General features: G+C 44.4%; 1 protein-coding gene across 1 annotated transcript in view; it reads right to left on the bottom strand.

The window, feature by feature from the left end:
- LOC308068795 (uncharacterized protein) overlaps positions 1–19,196 on the bottom strand; it is a 185,376-nt gene extending 166,180 nt beyond the window's left edge. The window contains exon 1 of the transcript XR_013930128.1: positions 1–19,196. This exon is cut by the window's left edge and continues 18,598 nt beyond it. The gene's annotated coding sequence lies outside the window, so the exon portion shown is untranslated.

The following is a 19,196-nucleotide window of genomic DNA, read 5'->3' as shown; positions in this document are numbered from 1 at the left end:
CAGCACTTGAAGGCTAAGTCTTACAGATGTGTCTGCAAGGAACTGGCATCCAAGATGTTAATTGCCTGTGCAGCACTGCAGAGTGCAGTTCATATTCACAGGAGGTTTCCACTAACTTGTTTGGACAAACTGAGTAAATGTCAGTGGGAATTCTGACCCTGTGCATTACATTAATCTTCATAACTACTCGTCCAGATGTGTACATGTTTCTAGGATGGAGATGGATTTTTTTCAAGTTAACTTTTGTAGCCCTTTGCTATTTAGAACAAGAACAGGCTTCTGGCATCCACAGCTACTTCTGCTCCATGGCTCTGGTGAGGACAGAGACAGCTCATCCACAGTAGTGCCCACCTCCAAGGAGGAGGACGAGGAGGATACCCCAGCCCATGGCAAGAACATATAACAAAGAGTTCGCAGGGTTCAGACCAGTTCCTGCACCCCTCAATGCTCTTCTCTGCAGCTGCACAGACTTTGCTTTATAAGAACCAGTGGCACTAGAATTAAACATTTCTTCCTATCCATCTGCCCTGCTTCCTACTCACATCTCTCCTCCTCTCATCCCTTACTACATAACTGTAGATATGGGGGCAAAACTCTGTCAGCCACAGGGAACTCCCTTGGCTTCACAGCCACAGTGAAGCCCACACCATTCCTGACAGTGCAGAGCGCGACCACGTTCTCAGAGGTTTTGCTCTGGTGTTTCCTTCAATGATCCAGGTGTGAGAATGACAGACAAATGAAGGAAGAGAGAATAACTGCCCATACTGTAAAGCCAAGCGAAGGCATCAGCAGCCCTACTGCAGTGGCCACAGATTAATAACAATGATGTCCATGCCTCATTTTTGCAGCGCTCAGAGGGATGGAGGGAAGGACTCTTAGTGGTGCTCCTGTCAGTCCAGTGGTAGCCCAATTTAAACAGGCTACACCTGCCACAAGACCCAGGACTTGTAACAGACACAATACCATAGATAAAGTGATAGCAAAGTCTATGCAGCAAAATAAAGATAAGACATTATGCACTAGCATAGATGAGTATGAATAACAATCACAGTACGGTCGCAAAACCACAGGCACTTCACATGCACAAGCAAAGCACCCTTCTGAGACTCCCATCAATACACGCAGAAGCCCACGCTACCACATCACTGCCATGTTCCTCACCTCCCCCGGACTGAGGTACCCTATAGAAACTGCCACAAACCATACCACCTTCACCACCTGCCACACACCCACCCCCCCCCAAGTTTAGGACTGAATTGCATCATTTCCATTTACCAAACCACCTCCTAAACTATGTGTAAAGTCAGGTGTGTTTGTGATTTGTTGTGAATAATTGATTTTCAAAAATAAGCACTGTGTGCTTCTGCTTTCATCTGCCATTGCCTAGCACAGTTTTGCAGATGAATTGAACAGCAGGCACTGGTACATTCCACACCTCCCACAGCAGCACACAGACATTAGGAACAGTGTCGCAGCACTCTCCAAACTATCAAGCTGCAACAAGGTCTTTTACCATCTCATACCAGCATATTCTTCATACAGTCCCTCTGCTGCCTTCTCCTTGTCTCATCCAGGGCATGTGTTCTCTCTCCTCTTGCTTCTTCCTCTCTCACCTTCTCTTCCCCAGCTGCTCTCTCTTCATCAGCTCTCAACCACCTAACTTAACCAGCCACAGCTGCACCTTATCTACATCGGCCAACCCACCACCCCTGAAGCCAGCTCAGTTGTAGATTATCAATGCTAATTAACCCAGCTTCATTCTTCTACAGAACAGTTTTAATTTCATCAGAACAACATGCCGAGCTTCTTTTGGTTTTGCTTTTTTATATCTCAAAGTCCTACTACCAGCAAGTTTCTGTGGCAAACTGGAGGTATTGACATCAACTACCATGCTAGATTATCTGGAACGAATCACGTTGTTTCAACATGTGTCCTTCAAAGGGATGGCAAATGCTCAGTTTGCTATTTCAGAGATAATATTTGTTAGCACAGTCATCAGTTTACCAAACAGAAAATGCAATGAAATGCTCTTCCTCATCTCCTGCAGAAGATGAGAATAACTAGTGGTTTCCGGGCAGATTTTTTACAGCATTTTTGCCAGCTGTTTGAACAATGTCCCTCCAATGACAGCCTTTGTAAGAGATCTAAAATGTGCAGTTCAGTGTGCTTCAATTATGCTTGTCAAATGCTCAGAATTTATGAGATGAACTTCAGCCATTTTTACTTCTACCACAAATATACCTCCCTCTCTCCTTGTGACTCATGAGATCACCAGGTTTTGATTGGTTAAAGGGCAATTTTCCAGAAACTGGACTCCAAAAGGGGAGTAAGTCACTAGATCATCCAATGTCTCTAACGATACAGGACTGTTTCTTACAGATTTCTCAGGTCAGCTCTTCACATGGTTTTCAGTTGCAAAATTTTCAGTTGGGTTGGGTTACCTTAACCAGCCGCTGCTCCCTCTGCCTGAGTTTGAAGGTCCCCAAACTCCTCCCTCCGGTAACAGCCTCTGGTCCAAAGGGAGATGTGGTAGAGCCCTTGGGAGATGCAACACAGGAGGAACTGGGAAGAAACAGAGCTTCTAGATACCATGTGGAGAAGGCGATACTCTGAAATATGGTATCCTTCGTTAGACCAACAGATTTTTTAATTAACTAATTAGCTATGAACTGTAATTACTAGATTCTTTGAAATTATTGCTATGTGGTAGAGCTGTTGCTTTGCTTGTTACTCCTGGTGCACAGCGATCATTTGTTTTCAAAAATATTTGCCATAAGAATATCTAGTACACAAAATGAAACAGCCCAGCCTGAGATTTGCACATAAGACTGCAATGTATTGCAGTATTTTGATGGCTGTATAGTAACAGGCAATTATTGTGAGAGCTGTAGAGATCTACCATTAGTTTTTACCTTCATTACTCTGATACGGCCTGCTTCCACTCAATGGGAAATTTGTACATGTTGATAAATGTGACAGACCCACCGTTTTACTCACAGGCCGAGAGAAGGTCTGGCTCTGGGAGGAAACAATTTCAGGGACAGTGTTTTTTGCTTGGTATTTTCCCTTTTTTCCTTTCTTTTACAGATGAGTGACTTGCAGGATCCATCTCCCTGGCAAAACGTGCCCATGGGATGCGGAGAGCACCACAAGTGCTCTCACAGCACTCGGAGTGCTACCTTGGAGACCTCACTGTCCAGCGTGAGCGATTCACGGCATACACTGCATGGCTTTGTAGGAGTATGCACACTGATCTGTTAATTCTGTGTGTGGTAAGCTGTTGGTTACTGTCTGTATGTTGATCATAACATCAAGTAAATTGGTATTTAAGACATGGACACAATGGTAAAAGAATGTGAATACCTAAGTGGGCTCTGAAGGTCACTGAGGCAGGAAGGTTTTTGCCAACAGCTTTTGTGCAAGCTACTTGGAAAATAAAAATAAAAATAAAAAAAAAACAAAACCAAAACGACACACACACAAAAAAGAAACCATTGTAATTGAGTTCCTTTTGCCAGACTAACCAAAAAGTGATAGCTATATCCATTTACCAGCCCAATATTTTCAATTAAGTCATACATCTACTTCTGGCCTCTTTTCTGTAGAGGAATTCATAGATATTTCTGCTCATGCCCTTGTCCTTTGTGCCAGTACTGAGACAAACTTCTGCTGAGTGATTTCAAGGTGGCAGTGCAGGGGGGATGGAAAGTGTTTCTGTTGGATTGTATTTCCGCCAGCTAAATGTGACAAAACTGCTCAGCCCGGGTTCTGACCAGTGAATCCATCAATGACAGCTGTGGCCCATCTTCCTTCCCAAGCTGGTCAGACAGAGAAGAGATAACTGGAAAAAATGTAGATAAGGATGTACTTAAGATTCCTCAATGAAAGAAATGGAAATTACCTGACAGAATCAATAAAGACTCATTAACTGCAGTGAACATTAATGAGCTATGAGAAGATTTGGATATACATCCATTAACCTTTCCTGGGACCTTGCACAAGTAACGAACACTGCAACTTCCATTCATTGGCAAATCCTTACTGTGCAAATTAAGGTAAGCTACAGGGGCAGGCTCAGCCTCTCATTTCTCCATTTCTCAGCTTTTGTTTGCTGCAGCAGGAATGCATAACTGGAGCATCTAACAGAATACCAGTGCTCCAGATGTTCTCCAGACACTGATCTGCAAACCACTTACTCTCTAACTCCTTGTTCTCCTGTCAAAAAACAAGTTGACTCCACTCCACACACCCCAGACTGCACATCTGGTTTTGTCACTGTATTGACCACTGTATCTTCACATAAGCTCACAGCAAACCCAATTCAATGAAAACTTTTTCCTTCTTTTTTTAATCACTGCAGACCTAACCTTTCATTCTCAACAAAAGGCCGTGAACTCCTTCCTCAAGCATCAGTCAGTAAAGAACTGTGACCAAGGAATCCTTTCTATAGGCAAAATGGGGTACAAAGGGCACCCTGCAAGGTGCAAGATTAGGTTCTGCAACATGCTTTACAGGTTTCTCTTCCCATGCTACACTAGGCTGAGGAATCGTTTTTTCTTCCATCTAGTGCCAAGGGCAGATGCACGTTGTCACTGGAAGATGCACATTGACATGAAGAGACACCAGACTGCTACACAGCAGAGCAAGTGTGCTCAGGTGCCACCTTGCTCCCCATTCCCCCTGACCTCACTCCCATGGCACCCCGAGGAACGTGGGCTCATCATCACGACAGCACGCGCAGCGGCGAGATCCACTGCCACCACCCCTACCCACAGGCCTGGCAGGGAAGGTGGAGGTAAGCACACACACAAACCTCTTCAGCTCCAAGACTTTCAACCGCCGCAACCACCACATTCAAGTGAAAATAAAACTTGTGCTCAAATGCCAAGGTATTAAAAGAGAGGAAGACGTGCTGACATAGGAATAATTCCATTGCCAGGTTGGCATATTTGACCTTCTCTGCACCAACAATCATCAGTGAGAGTTATAGGATGTCTTAATGCATCACCCGGCACAGCTCAGCACAGCCCTAAGCTGGGGAGGAGATCCAAACTACATCCCCTGGGAGTAATCCCAAAAGGCTCCAAGGCATCTTTTTTGTCAGAATTTCTCATCCTTGCTTTCCAGGTTAGTAGTTCACTTCTGACCTGCAGGAGTGGAAAATCATTTCTCCTGCGCCCACCTCACTGACTCAGTTTCTTTGGCCACCCCACCCTTGTCCTACCAGGTGCCCACCCGTTCGAGGGAAGGGTGGCTTCCCTGTGTACCGTCCAGGCATGGGTCTCCAATACTCATCCATTTATACTTCCACAGTACTTGGAATCGCCTACATTGTATGGTAAAACATAAAAAGAGCTGGATCACCACTCCCTGATACACACAGACAAGGTGAACACACAATAACAACTTCAAATTCTACTTTTGCCACCCAAAAAAAAGGAAGAGTTAAGCTGCACATCCTTACCAATAAACAGAATACCCGAGTATTATATTTGCCAAGACTGTATCTCTGCATACATTCAAAGGTTGAAATGGATCTTGTAAGTACTTAACACTGAATGATATCATCCGTAAAACTATATGAGAAGCTTTAAAGGCAGATTCGTACAGAAAATAATAAATCATATGCTGAAATGGCCAGCAGCCAAAGTGACGTTACTCAAATACCATCTCTGCTGTGGCTATTGCAGCTGAATGGGGCATTCCCCAGAGGTGTGTTTGTGTTTGGGAAGAGATGCTGCTGCAGCGATACCCTAATCACGGTTGGGCCCCCAGCCAGCACCTGGCACCCAGCCCAGGGAGAGCAGATCCCTCCGGGGACAGCAGGGGAAAGCTGGAGGTTTGCCACGCTGCTCCAAAAGGGAGGGATAAATAGCACTGAACTGGAATTACTCTTTCTTGAAGAGCTCATCGGGGGCATGAGGTAGAAACTGAACTATGCGTAAACTGGAAACCCAGTGCTTTAGTTCTACTAATGCTTTTGTTTAGTGCCTCCAGGTGCATGGGCAGAAGTTAACTGTAGACCACCCTGCCAATGGGTGTGCCTCCAGCATCTGCCAAGGAGACTGGAGGAAGATGTTCTGTGATTTTATGCAAAGAAAAGGTCTGTGTGTCTACAATATGACAGTGCCTCTTAGTGGATCCATTACACTGGCAATATTTACTTTCATGCACCTCAAAATTAACACTGAATTACATTAAACATGCCATAGCAAATAAAACTTTTCACATCTATGATCTGGGGAGAACAAATGGGTACAGTTGCTTGGCTAGCAGTAAATCCCTCTTCTTCTCCAAAAACAGTCATTGACAGAAGCCCACCATTTATAAGGTAGCAGAAGCACTCCTCCGTTATTACAACGTTATTTGGTTTAATTACCTCTTTACTTGTTTTTACTGGTTGTCTGTGTCCCATTCTGCCGGTCTCCCGAGGAGGCTGGTCGTACCAGTGTATTTGTTTTCTGACATGGTATTTGTATCTAGAGAAACTTCTGCATACAGTATTATCCTCCTCACTCAGAAATGTCAATCCCATAGATCCTCTAGCATCTTTTAGGGATTTTTCCACTTCTTCTATGGCCTAAGCTGCCTTCCCTGTACAGTTATAAACATTTGTTGCCAGAACACCACTTAACCAAAAACCCCTAGTCATCTGCAGGGCCCTATGTTTTCCAGATTTCCCAGCGACTGGCTTAGCTATGTGAAGGTCAGATGTGTTCCCCCAGGTTTTATTCCACAAAGTTCTTCAGGTGCTGAAGTCAGGCTTCAGTGCACAGACATTCACGCATGAATTGATCTGCCTGAAGCCAGCCCTCAGTGCAGAAACCTCACCAGCTGAAGCCTGGCCGAGGTGGTTTGCCTTGGGGAAGCTGCCAGGCTGAACGTTATTAAAGAACCAGCTGTCAGCTTTGAATCTCCGTTTGAGGTCAAAAGACCCCTAACACCAATTACAGATTGACCTAATTTAAAAATTTCCAGCTAAGTATTTCTAATTTGGTCAACAGCTACAACAACAACAAAAAAACCCAAAAACAACAACAAAAAAAGCACTCTGGTTCCACCGAAAATTGTCTTGTTATTAAAAACTCAAATATCTCAAAACAGCTTTTGTTGCTCAAGCAACTTCCGCTAAAGATTTTCCCATAATAGAAAATCCACATTTCTTTTCAATTGCATTTCCCCCTGTGTGTTAGCTTTCCTTGAATATCAGCCTTTGTGCTAGAAAACCAAAAATCTAAAAATTTTGGATGACTCATTTATAATTCTCTAGAAATTGAAGAAAGCTGTGGGAAGTTTCTGGTGGGCACCTGGTAGGACAAGGGTGGGGTGGCCAAAGAAACTGAGTCAGTGAGGTGGGTGCAGGAGAAATTATTTTCTACTCCTGCAGGTCAGAAGTGAATTACTAACCTGGAAAGCAAGGATGAGAAATTCTGACAAGTTTCACCTGCTGGTTACAAAGATCTCAGCCCCACCTTTATACCTCAGCTCATCACCTCTGAAACAGCGATGGGTAGTGCCACCATCTTGCTAGCTGTCCAGTTCAACCCTTGGAGTGGGGACTGGCTTTCTGGTCCTTCCAGGGCAGAGCTTGCAGTCCAGCTGGGACCCTAGACACTACTACGGGTACTGCTAAGTTAGTAAAGGACCATTTTCAGTAATAAACACACTACCAAATTACAGTTTTTCTCACCAAATCAGGGTCATAAAAAGTACAGCATGAAGAACGCGGTGCTGCAAATACAACCAAGAATGTCTTTATCACCACAGCTCTCCATTTGTTTTCTGTGTCATGCTGCTCCGCTTTCAGTACTGGCAGCACCCAGACACAGGTCTGGCAATAACCTGCCCCACCAGTTACTGGAAATGAGATTTTTCTGGAGGACACAAAGACATTCTGGCAGCTTTCAGATACAAAATGATCTTTTCCAGGGGCGGGACGGAGGAAAGATTTGGTGACTTAATTTCTGTTGTCTGTTTGCAGGGTGGTGTGAGCAGCAAACACGTGGGCTGCGCGTGCACCACCTCCTACCAGCCCCCTCCTGGGACCCCGGAATGTCCCCTTCCCACCTCGCCAGGTGCCGTGCAAGGTCATCACAGAATCACCGACAGATTTGCCGAGTGCACGGAGTCAGGTCATGTATCATCCATACCAAGACAATCTGCACAGGTCACCCCACGTACGGGTGAGCCTGAAGAGGGCAGCTGCTAGGCAAAGGGACACCACCATCAGACAGACCTCTGAGTGCAAAGTAGCTGTGGGGGCTCGTGCAGGGGAGATAAACAAGTATAAATATTTCAATAAAGAATGCATGCAAAAAAATTTTTTAAAGGAGCACTATGTTATGGGTGTAAAGCAGGGAAGTGTTACACTGGCATGCAGAATTTATAACTCTCCAAGAAAGTACAGGATTTCCCTTGCCATGAGCTGGTCTGAGCACTGCATGGATGCAAATTAGCAGCCTGACTTCTATAAGGACTAGGTAAACAAAGTCCCATTGCTGAGGACACACAAATTCAACAGCAATGAAATCTGCAAGTTGCAGCTATACCAGCACCTTGGAAAAAAGGTCTCAGGAATCTGAAATAAAGGACACAGAAAGATTAGGATCCTGCTCACTGCCCAGGCTGCTCTGGCAAGGCTCTAACATGATTATGGTTAAGCATACCAGCAACCGCACCAGTCCTTGTGCAATGGAGCAAACAGCCATAACCTCGCAGTCAGCTTCAGCCCTAGAAGCAGCACTGTACACACTGCAGGAGCGTCCATAGTGCAAGACAGTGGGAAAGTGCAGGGACTGCTCTGCTCTCATCAGGGTTTTTTCTGCTTCTCTGTCAAGCACTGGAAGAAGATGCATCAGCAAAACCACCACTACAGGATTATTTTCAGGTAAGCCCACAGGCATTCATCACATGTACTGTTGCTATTTGTAACACATGTCCTGGTTTCAGCTCGGGTAGGTTAATTTTCGTCCTAGCTGGTGCAGTGCTGTGTTTTGGGTTTCGTGTGAGAAACAATGTTGACAGCACACTGATGTTTTTACTTGTTGCTGGGTGATGTTTATACTGAGTCAAGGACTTCTCAGTTCCTTGGGCCCTGCCAGTGAAAGCGCTGGGGGGCACGGGAAATTGGGAGGGGACACAGCCAGGACAGGTGACCCAAACTAGCCAGAGGTATTCCATGCCATATGACGTCATGCTGAGTATATAAACTGGGGGAAGAAGGAGGAAGGAGGGGACATGTGGCATTATGGCGTTTGTTTTCCCGAGTACCCGTTACACGTGATGGAGCCCGCCTGCCCTGGGGATGGCCGAACACCTGCCTGCCCGTGGGGAGTGGGGAATGAATTCCCTGCTTTGCTTTGTTTGCATGCATGGCTTTTGCTTTACCTATTAAATCATTCTCATCTCAAGCCTCAAGTTTTACATTCCTTTCCGATCCTCCTCCCCATCCCTCTGGGTGATGGGGAGTGAGCAAGTGGCTGTGTGGTGCTTGGCTGCCAGCTGGGGTTAAACCATGGCACAGGATGGAAAAATCCTCAATTTAAATGGAAAATCTACCACTAAACTTTCTTGTGCACAAGTAGTGTCTGAACTACAAAGATTTTTTTGGTTTTGTTGTGACAACAGGTCATCCTCTGTCTTTCTGTCTCAGAGACTTACAGGATTCACTGCTCTTCCAACTTCGTACCAGGAGTTTTCAAGGGCTCTTCCAACACCCTTTTCCCAGAGGGTTTAAGCATCTGTATCCATCTTTTCCCAAAAATACCACCCACTTAACACAAGATGGCACCGCTGACCATCTAAGGGGCTGAACGTGAGGCCAGGTAAAGGACAGGTTTGAAATCTGTTATTCCACTCATTTTGTGACTCTTTTACAACCTCCTCCAGGTACTTCTCTCCATTCCTCACTCCGCTTTGATACAGACACAACCACTTTTCCTGCTTTATCTTCCAACAGATACTTGGTCAAAACAAGCTAACATCTTCCCGAAACCTAGTGAAGCCTGGTAGCACCCTGGTTATTACAAGCGAAAAAAGGTTCATGATAGATTCAAAAAAATATTACTCAGCATAGTAATGCGTTTCTACTTACTTGTAAATACATGCAGCTTACAAGTTTTGCCTCGGTAAGAAGCAAATAATGCTCCACAAACCCGAAAGCCACTGTGTGAACTTCAATTCCAATCCCTGTAAGGATGGTGAGCGAGCTGCCAGCTGGGTTGGACATTCAGCACCCACCGACCTGATGGCAACCAGCCCTTTCTGATCCATCACACCAAAATCCTCTGGCTAGACAGTGCTTCAGTCACTACTAATCTGAACCTGATTACTAAGGGGGGGCAGGAGGAAAGGTTGACTTGATATTAGTGTTTCTCAAGTCACTGGGAAGCAGAAAAACTGGTGGAAGGGTGAATTCCTTCCCTATACAACAGAGAATTACATCCTTTCTCTGGAATGCTTAAGCCAATTTGGAGAATTTAACAGATACTAACGTCCTTGCTGTGGAGACCTACACACCAGTCTATAGCTTGAGATTAATTACTTGTGAATCTTGTTCTACTTCCATAGCGCTCTCTTGAAACAAAGCAAGTTTTATAGCACTTCATATGTTTTTTTAAAAGTAGATTCCCCAAATCATTGCCCTTCAATAAAGCTTGTGGCATTCCTTTTTTATACCTATTTATATACCTAGACAGGACTGAAATCTATAGTCCTCGCTCAAAGATACGTTCTCATGGCTTCTCATTTCTTGAGGATAACAAGCAGAACTTGCCCTGTATGTATTAGCCAGGCTCACATTTTCTATTACCTTCCCCTCCCCTTCATGCTTCAAAGTACTTGTGCACAGTTACCAATCCCACAGCCCAACCTGCTGCAGGTCTCACTAAATATCCCCCAATTACAACTGAACCACCACTTGGCTTTAACGGGCTTAAATCTCACTGTCAACTGCAGAGTAACTCCTTGGATTTCAGCAGAGGTAACTCTGATATCACCCAGCATCATTGCCTCAGTGCTACTGAAAAACACTCAGCAAGCGCCACCAGGGCCATGCCGAGGTTCGGACCCCTCTCGGGGAAGGTTCCTCCTCCCAAAGCGAAGCAGCGCAGCAGTCCTCAAAGGCTCACGCTGATAATTCAACACACACACATAACATCTTTCCTTTACACAAACCAAAAGGTACTGAAAATCATACAAGTAGTTGTACCATATAAAATCAATAGTCTGTTTTGCTAATAGTCTTTCCCTGATGGTATCCATATTCCCTGCTATGTAGGAAGGAGTAAGTAATTCCTGAGCTGGCATTAGGGCTACACAGCACAGCCCCATATACCAAGGTATCTCAGGCATCTTTCCCTACTACAGGTACTTTGACTGTTTTACTGAAGTAATCCAGAAATCCTTCTGTACTAGTGTCACAAAGCCAGCGGCTGAAGCATTCCCTGGAGGAGCTGCAAGGTCTCAGCAGAGACCCTTAGCACCCTGCCTGCCCTCTCCCCCCGCACAGGCCTTCAGGGTCATGCCCTGGGTTCTTAAGGTGAACCCTGGCTCCACGAAAGTCAACAGAGGAGCATTATGGCTTTGAGGCAAGAGCTGAACACGGACAAAGAGAGATACCTTACACCAGAGCTACAACCAAGCCTGTCTTGCTCTAGCCAGGCTCTGACGAAAGGAAACCAAACCACTGCCTTCGCTTTCTGGCCTCGCCTCCTCTTCCCATTGATACGAGATGCTGCGGCTCACTGCGGATTGCACAGCTCTTCTGCCGCTGTGAGGGTATGGAAAATACACAGGCTCCAACTGCAACCTACCAAAACCTCAGTATGCAGGACAGAGCATTAGTCAGCGTGCTTGTTTTTAATGCTTGATCTTTGTTCCCTCAAGAGAAATAATCATCCCGTTACATAAATGTTCTCATTTTCTCCAATAAAATTCCCCTCACTGAATATTTCTGCAGTTATTCTTAGAATTACTTCTACTTCCAGCTTCTCTATGTATAAATCCCTTTCATTCCTGTCTCCTTCTAGTTCTTTTGCTAAGCTTTATATCTTTACTAACAGATTAATTGGTTCACTAGCTAATATGTCACCTTTTCCCCACTTGTTTTTTGCTTTTCCACATATTTACACACTTTACCTCCCTCACCCTGCAACTTAATTCCTGGTACCCTTGTATTTTTAGATACAGGCTGAGAGAAGTCTATCTTCTATATTGGGACTAAAAGCAGTGATTGTAGGTCTTTTTCCCTGGTACAAACACACTGCCATCAGAACTAATTGTTATAAGCCTTAAAACTAAAACCTCCTTTGCTCTCAGCAGCATCTGAATACAAACTCATTAAACTTGTAGTTCTAATAAAAAAAATTAGTGGTTTATAAAATGCACAGCTTATCCAGTATCAGCAGATTTATTTCATTTTCTATGAAATGTAACAGAGCTTTGACATTTACACAGACTCACAGCAGGGACACCTACAGTCCTCGTTTCCAGCATGTGTCACATATTGATAGGTACCAAAGCATGTAAGGCATTCACACAAGGCGGCCAATGCACCCTTTTGGAGCTGTGAATCAGAGTATACAGAGTCAGACAATGGGTAGTTATAGCCCTAAAAAAGCCAACTGACTTCCATCACCAATCTGATCCATACTTCACAAATAAAACTGAATAGTCAAAAACCAACCGTGATTGTTGCAATTATTGCTTCCACTACCAAGCTGCTGGAGCAGCTTCCTCCCTGGTATACAGTAGATGCTCTATCACTTGATGACGTTCACCCAGTTTTTCCACCTTTCTGAAAGGGATGTTTGCAACGCTCTAAAGTGCATTTTGAACTGTGCAAAACTTGGTAACCTCGGTTCTCCAGCTGTCATCTTACGCATGAAGTTTAAGCAAGTGATACGCAACCTGTCCATATGTCCTAAGACATCAGAGAGCCACAGGATGTGTGCTATGACCTGTTCACATGGAACTGAAGATACAATGAATAAGGATGTAAGTTGTCTGAGCTATAATTTGACAAAGAACCTGAACGAACTACAGTAAAAGTGGTGATTTTCTAAACTATTGTTACAATATTCTGGGGCCATAGCCAAGCTTAAGTCTGGTTTGTGAACTTCAGTGCAATCTTACTTCTATGAGAGTAAGTTAGGAACAAATTTATTAAAGTCGAATGTTTTACACCAGTGGAAGGTAAGTCTTGTGGGAGAATATGCTCAGAGTATAAAGGTTCATGGTTAAAGCACTAGCAAGAACCTCTGAAGAAGCGCATTGGCCTCAAAAATAAAGCTTAATCTCTTCTTTAAGTAGCATTTTCAGGATGCTTTCACCAGGACAGCAACCTCCCAAAAGTAAGTCAAAAGCTTTTTTCTATTAAAAGAAATTCAGGTGTAACCCCAAATCACAAATTTATCCAGAATTCATCCTCTTTGATTCCATTTGGTTCAACTTTTCTACTTGCAGCAATAACTCCTCGTTCACAGGCTCCAATAGGAATGACCTGTTCCTTGGCAGAGTAAGCTGTTATGTTTCCATCACAATACATAAGCTCCACTTCAAGAGGGTGAGCAGGCAACGAGCCAAAAGCAGAATACCTCTGCTTTGCAGTCATTTCTGAGCCAAGATATTATTTTTACTTTTCAAAAGCATGAGTGGTCAAAAAGCACTGCTTGGAAATTGAAGCCATCCTCCATGCACCTCTGCTTCTCTCAAATTAAGCTTGAAAAGCATTGTGGATTACATGACTCATGCAGCACAGGGACTGCGTTTTCCCAATCAATAACACTCAGTTTATATTTCTCATTTGCACCTCAGTGTTTTTCCTGTCTTTATCGCCAAAGTGAAGAGACGAGCCTGTGGATCCCTGTGAAGAGTCATAATCCATGTCGGCGAGGAGCTCACCGGACAGTACATCTTCATCGCTCTCAGACATCTGGTCGTTATCCGTCTTACCTCCTGAAGGGTCCTGTGCAACCACACTGGAAACTGTGAGGCAGTATTTGGAGTTTGTTAAACAGCCCCAGTCTATCTTCCCGTGCAGCACACCATGCCACACTTTGATTTGTCTGACAGTTATATAGCTATCTAGGGCTTGCTTTAATCTCAGTAGCAGGCTAAAGTATTTTTCAAGCTGTACTGTTTCTGTTTTATGACTGTCCAAATGCTGCAACATTCTGCTGGCATTACTATAAAAATCCAGGGGAAAAAACTTAAGCTGAATTAATTCCGGGCAGATTGTCATTCTCCATGGGTTAACCCAACTCCTAGTGCTGACGCTGTCAAATCTGGCCCCTTCTGTCTGCAGACACTGGGTTATAGCCCCAGTTTCAAGTACTAGGGGGTGATCTCTTTCAGGGCATCATACAAGCAGGTATTTTGCCTGGGGGGAAACACATCTCATTCTGCTTTTGAAACTCTCCAGTTTTAAAACTTACTGAGTGTTCATCGTGCTTGGACAAGACACCAGTTGAACCAACCCTGTTGGCTGCTGCCCCACAGTGATGGGTGCTGGTTGCAAATAAGAACGCTAGGAAAACTTGCACCAGTCTGCAATGGATTTCAGACACTGGCTATAATGCCACAACCTTAGCATATCAACCTAGACACTGAACCTGCATGGAAATTAATTAAAACTGCAGTCTGATGATAACAGCTGAGCAGCGTGGGAGCTGGGATTCCCTCCCGGGTGCAGTAGGCTTCAGCAGAGTCTCTTCCACTGTCACTCTCTTTATCACAGCCACTAGCACATCTCCTAGACCATAAGACTTATAACCCAGTCCACAATCAAGTGTTTTATTTCTGCAGAGTGCCTTATGTAATCCTCACACACTGTGTGCAGCATTTCCCTTTGCCCTAAAAACCAGAATAAAAATCATGTGGACATTGACTGATACCAGTCAGCACATCCCGTCCCAGCAGATATTCTAAACAAAACCAAGCTAGAACAGGCCAGAAATTTCATGGAATAAGATGTGGCTGTGCTTAGACATTCCCAGTGCTGTTTCAGAAGCTGGATAGACAGCTTTATTACAGCCAAGCTAACTCTATAGGTTATACAACCCTTTTCTCCAAGAACTATGGGAATTGGCATGTAAAAGCTGAAGACAGAACTGAAAAAGGGTTCACTGTGACACCTGAACCCTAAAAACATACTGCAGTTGGAAAAAAAAGGCTAGAGATGCATACCTAGGAACTTTAGACCATCTGCTCTTAAATGCATGGCCAAAACACCGCTAGCTATGAAAAACCGAGGCCAATAGTTTTTTTACTTATTCTGAGATAAGTTTTAAATAACTTTGTGTTTCCTTGAGACAACTGCCTTTCCATCATGTTCTGGAGATACCCTGCAAATGTACGTCCCCATTAAGACACTGGAAATGCTCAAAAATCAGCTCTGAGAGAAAGGGAAGCAGGTATATAGGTTCGTACCAATGTTTATAGGGTCATAGTTTCTGTTAAAACTGAACATCTGATTATCAGGGGGCAACAGGCAGAAGTATTATTTAATAATATTTTCTGCCATATATTTGTACTTTAACAAAAAGCCCCACTTACCAGTTTTACATCACTGGTCTGTTGGCCCTTAGAAACGTGGGAAGAATAAATTAGAAACCCAGCACAGCAGCTCCCGTATTCCATTTCAGACTGGCTGTTGTGATCGCTGCCTTCCCACCGCTCTTCACCCTGCCCCTCCGTGCTTACCTGCAGCACAGGAGGCATATGCTGATACACATGATGCAAGTTTACTCCTCATGTAGACACAGCTTTGAATATATTTTCTACATTTAAGACTCACTTAAAAGAAATAGAATTATGTTATGCAGAAAAGGAAGCAAATGCTGCACAGGACAAGCCACAGTGACTGCTACAGGTGCTGCTCTACACCAGGTTACGCAGCTGCCATCAATGAGAAGCACCATCCATTAAAATCACAGCAATTACCCTGGTGTAAAACCAAAGACAAAATGAGGGTCAATACCCTTTTCCCCTCACCATGCCAGCTTTAACATAGCTTTGTAACCAGCATTTTCACCAGCTTTCATAGGAGCACAAACTGCTGGAACTGATGTAAAAACCTGGCTCAGCGTGGTGAAGGCAATCGTGCCTTCCCATTATGCACAGATGCCCTGCCTTGGTGCACAAACAGCTGTGGGTTACAGACACGGTGCCAACAGATGGCACTCCCAAAGAGCTGTGTGATCACAACACCACAGTCATACACAGATTTATACAGCATTAAAAATACATGCCCTTTTTGCAACGCTGTGTCAGATCTTAAGGCTTCAGACACTGCACAAAAAAATAGATATGTAATGTATTCTGACAAGTGGGTAACTTCAATGTTGCCAGAGTTGCCTCAGCTGGTCTCTCCATCCACTCAAAGCAGAAGGTATATGTGTACAATACAGCTTCTTCCACGAAGTACGGATTCTGCGTGTACTAAATTCTTGGCCGGTTGCCTGCTGCCATCATTTGAAGCAGCAGTGAACCTTCATCTGTTCTCCCTGCCCCTTTCTTTACAAAAATTAAAAGTATGGGGCATAGAAATATGGACAACAGCTTATGCCTCACAAATATTGTAAAGGGTATCTGTCCTTTTACCATGGCAAAGCAAAGGGTATTGTGTAAAAACACAGAGCTTGCCTTCTTAACTATGATCTGTGCAAGCACTCTGCATGCAAAGCTGATTGCTTAGCAGTAATCTTAAAGCCAGAAATGTGGTCAGCAAACCCTGGTCAGCATTATCATTACTGTGAAACCCTGTTACTCCAGTTTTATTAAAGTAACGGATCGCAACATGGAGCTGCTTATTAAAAATGGAAACCTGAGTAACAATCTGGTTATTTTCTATGCAAAAGGATGCACTGAAATCCGTGCCACTGAAGTCGCTTTGGAGCACCGACCTATTCTGGTTTCTCTGCGTTACCCTCCCAGGTTGCCCAGCTGCTCCTGCTCCAGGATTAATCACTACTGGAAAACATGGGGGATCTGTTATGATCTGTGCCCCTTACCTGCACACACACACCAGCCACTGATCAGCTGCCAACAGAGGAAAAGCCTAAGGCAGAGCTCAGAGGCAAGGACGGCAGCTCCAGGCTGTTCAGCTCACTCCGTGCCTGCTCCCAGCCCAGGACCCAGGCTGCTCGCCCCAGTCACACACAGGTCTCCACTGCTCAGCACAATGTAAAGCACCTGGATCCCCCTGTTCCTGCAGCCGGATGAATCATTCACATGCAGATGTTCCAAAGCAATACACAATGTCACGCAGCACCTCGATGTTCTGCCAGATTACATTTAATTACCTTCAGGATAGTGCAAAAGTTACAAACTCTTGCTACTGCTGTGCAGCACGACCACAGGCAAGCCTAGTGCCTCTGCTTCTCTGCTCTTTGCCTTGCCCAGCTACAGCACTGAGCTGGCACAGGTAGGTCACATCCCATATTACTGCGTGCACATATTTAGCATGACGGAGCACCAGATTTGCCTTAGGCCTGCAGGAACAGGTGCGTAAACTAATAACATTTACATTTTCATAATGCTGTTGATCTCCTTGACTACGCTGAATTACAGTAAGATTTCCTCTCAAGCAGATGGGATGCTTATTCCCTGCCAGAGGAGTAAGAGCAAGTTTTGAGCTCCTCCCAGCCTGAGAGGTGAGACATACACTACTGACAGGAGCCCACACAACAAACTCCAGATGCCCACAAGAGCTGGCAGCTGCTTTCCAAGCCATGTAATCAGCCTTACATGCTGCTGTTAATGAAAAAATCTGAGGTCAAACCAATATTTGCATAGAACAACTGTGTTTACCCCCATACTTGAAGATAACACACACAAATATTTATCTTTCTTGAAACCATTTTAAACAGGGTATTCCTACTAGAGGGAGAGTTTTGCTGAAATAGTGAGCAGTCACTTCCTGGAGTATCCTACAACTTTCAGTACCATTTGCCTCTGTTCAGGCTGGGTAAACCACGAGGGCAGGCCCGCTCCTTTCCGCAGCAGCACAACTCCGGTTCCCGTCTGCCCAGACAGGCTTTCAGCACATCTTGTATTGTTATTACCAAAGATGCCAAGTCCACAGACCTGCTTTGAATTTCATTTTCTCCGCTGCAGCCTTACAAAGGTTTCCACTGGAATGTCCCTCGGATTCCCAGGCTTTGATGATGTTTCAATAGCACAATGAAAGGCAGGTCCTCGCCACAACAAAAGACAAAATACTGTGTGTGAATACAAGGAATTCTTTGGCCCCACAGAACATGTGTCATTTGGATAGGTTTTTCCACAGATTCAGGTCTTCCTTGGAGCGAGTTGCTGTGGCAGATCAGTATTTGCTGACTGGTATTTGCTCTCATGCATGGGATCACTACACGAACAAGCTAAAACTTACAGACTTAGTTACACAGCTGAGGTATAAACTTAACTACATGAAAAGCAGTAAACTCATGAGTAGCTACTACAACTGTTTGCCACAACTACTCATCCACACCACAGAACACACATCTCATTTTCCAAAAACACTTAACTTAAGCAGGTGTAAGGTATTTGTATGTGAAGCTCCTACAAACACTTCTCTAGCATGAAATTAAGAATTTTGAAAATACACACAAAATAAATGCAATCAGACTTCCTTTAAAAGCAGTTTTTTCAATCTGTGTAAAATTATTCCATGCATGTGGGCAAGTTATTTTACATATGCATATATACTGCATATACAGTGTAGGTGTATACACGCTTCTTCACAGGGGTCCTTTTAGCCCACCCATGCAAAAATGTTTCTGATGACAAAGGCATAAATTGGGAAAAGTTTTCTCTAAAAGTATTACAGTAAGTAGGAACAGCCACATTCAACAAAATTATGTTGCCAAAGAAACAGCAGTATGAATTTGCTTTCAGACCTCCTAGACTTCTTTTGAAGATGTACCACCTCCAACAATTCCCAAAGAGAGCTCCCTTTTTGGAGGTCCCTCTGAAGTACCTGTCCATCCAAAACCTCCTCAACAGCTCCTGCAGGGAATCCAGCCCCTCCAGGAGTCTGTGTTCAGCAAGGCTTGGCAAAGGCTAGGATGGCTTCCCAAGATTTCTTTCAACAAACCTGAAGGTGGTCATAAAGAAAGGCGGACCCTTCTTCAGCGGTTTGACTATCGGGCCTCCTCAGAAGGGATGCACTGGCCATGGGGACTTCTCACAGCAAG

This window comes from Falco punctatus, assembly GCF_963210335.1.
Source record: "Falco punctatus genome assembly, chromosome: 8".
Taxonomy (NCBI): Eukaryota; Metazoa; Chordata; class Aves; order Falconiformes; family Falconidae; genus Falco; species Falco punctatus.
The sequence above is the reverse complement of the archived record's forward strand: the minus strand, read 5'-3'. Positions and strand labels throughout refer to the sequence as shown.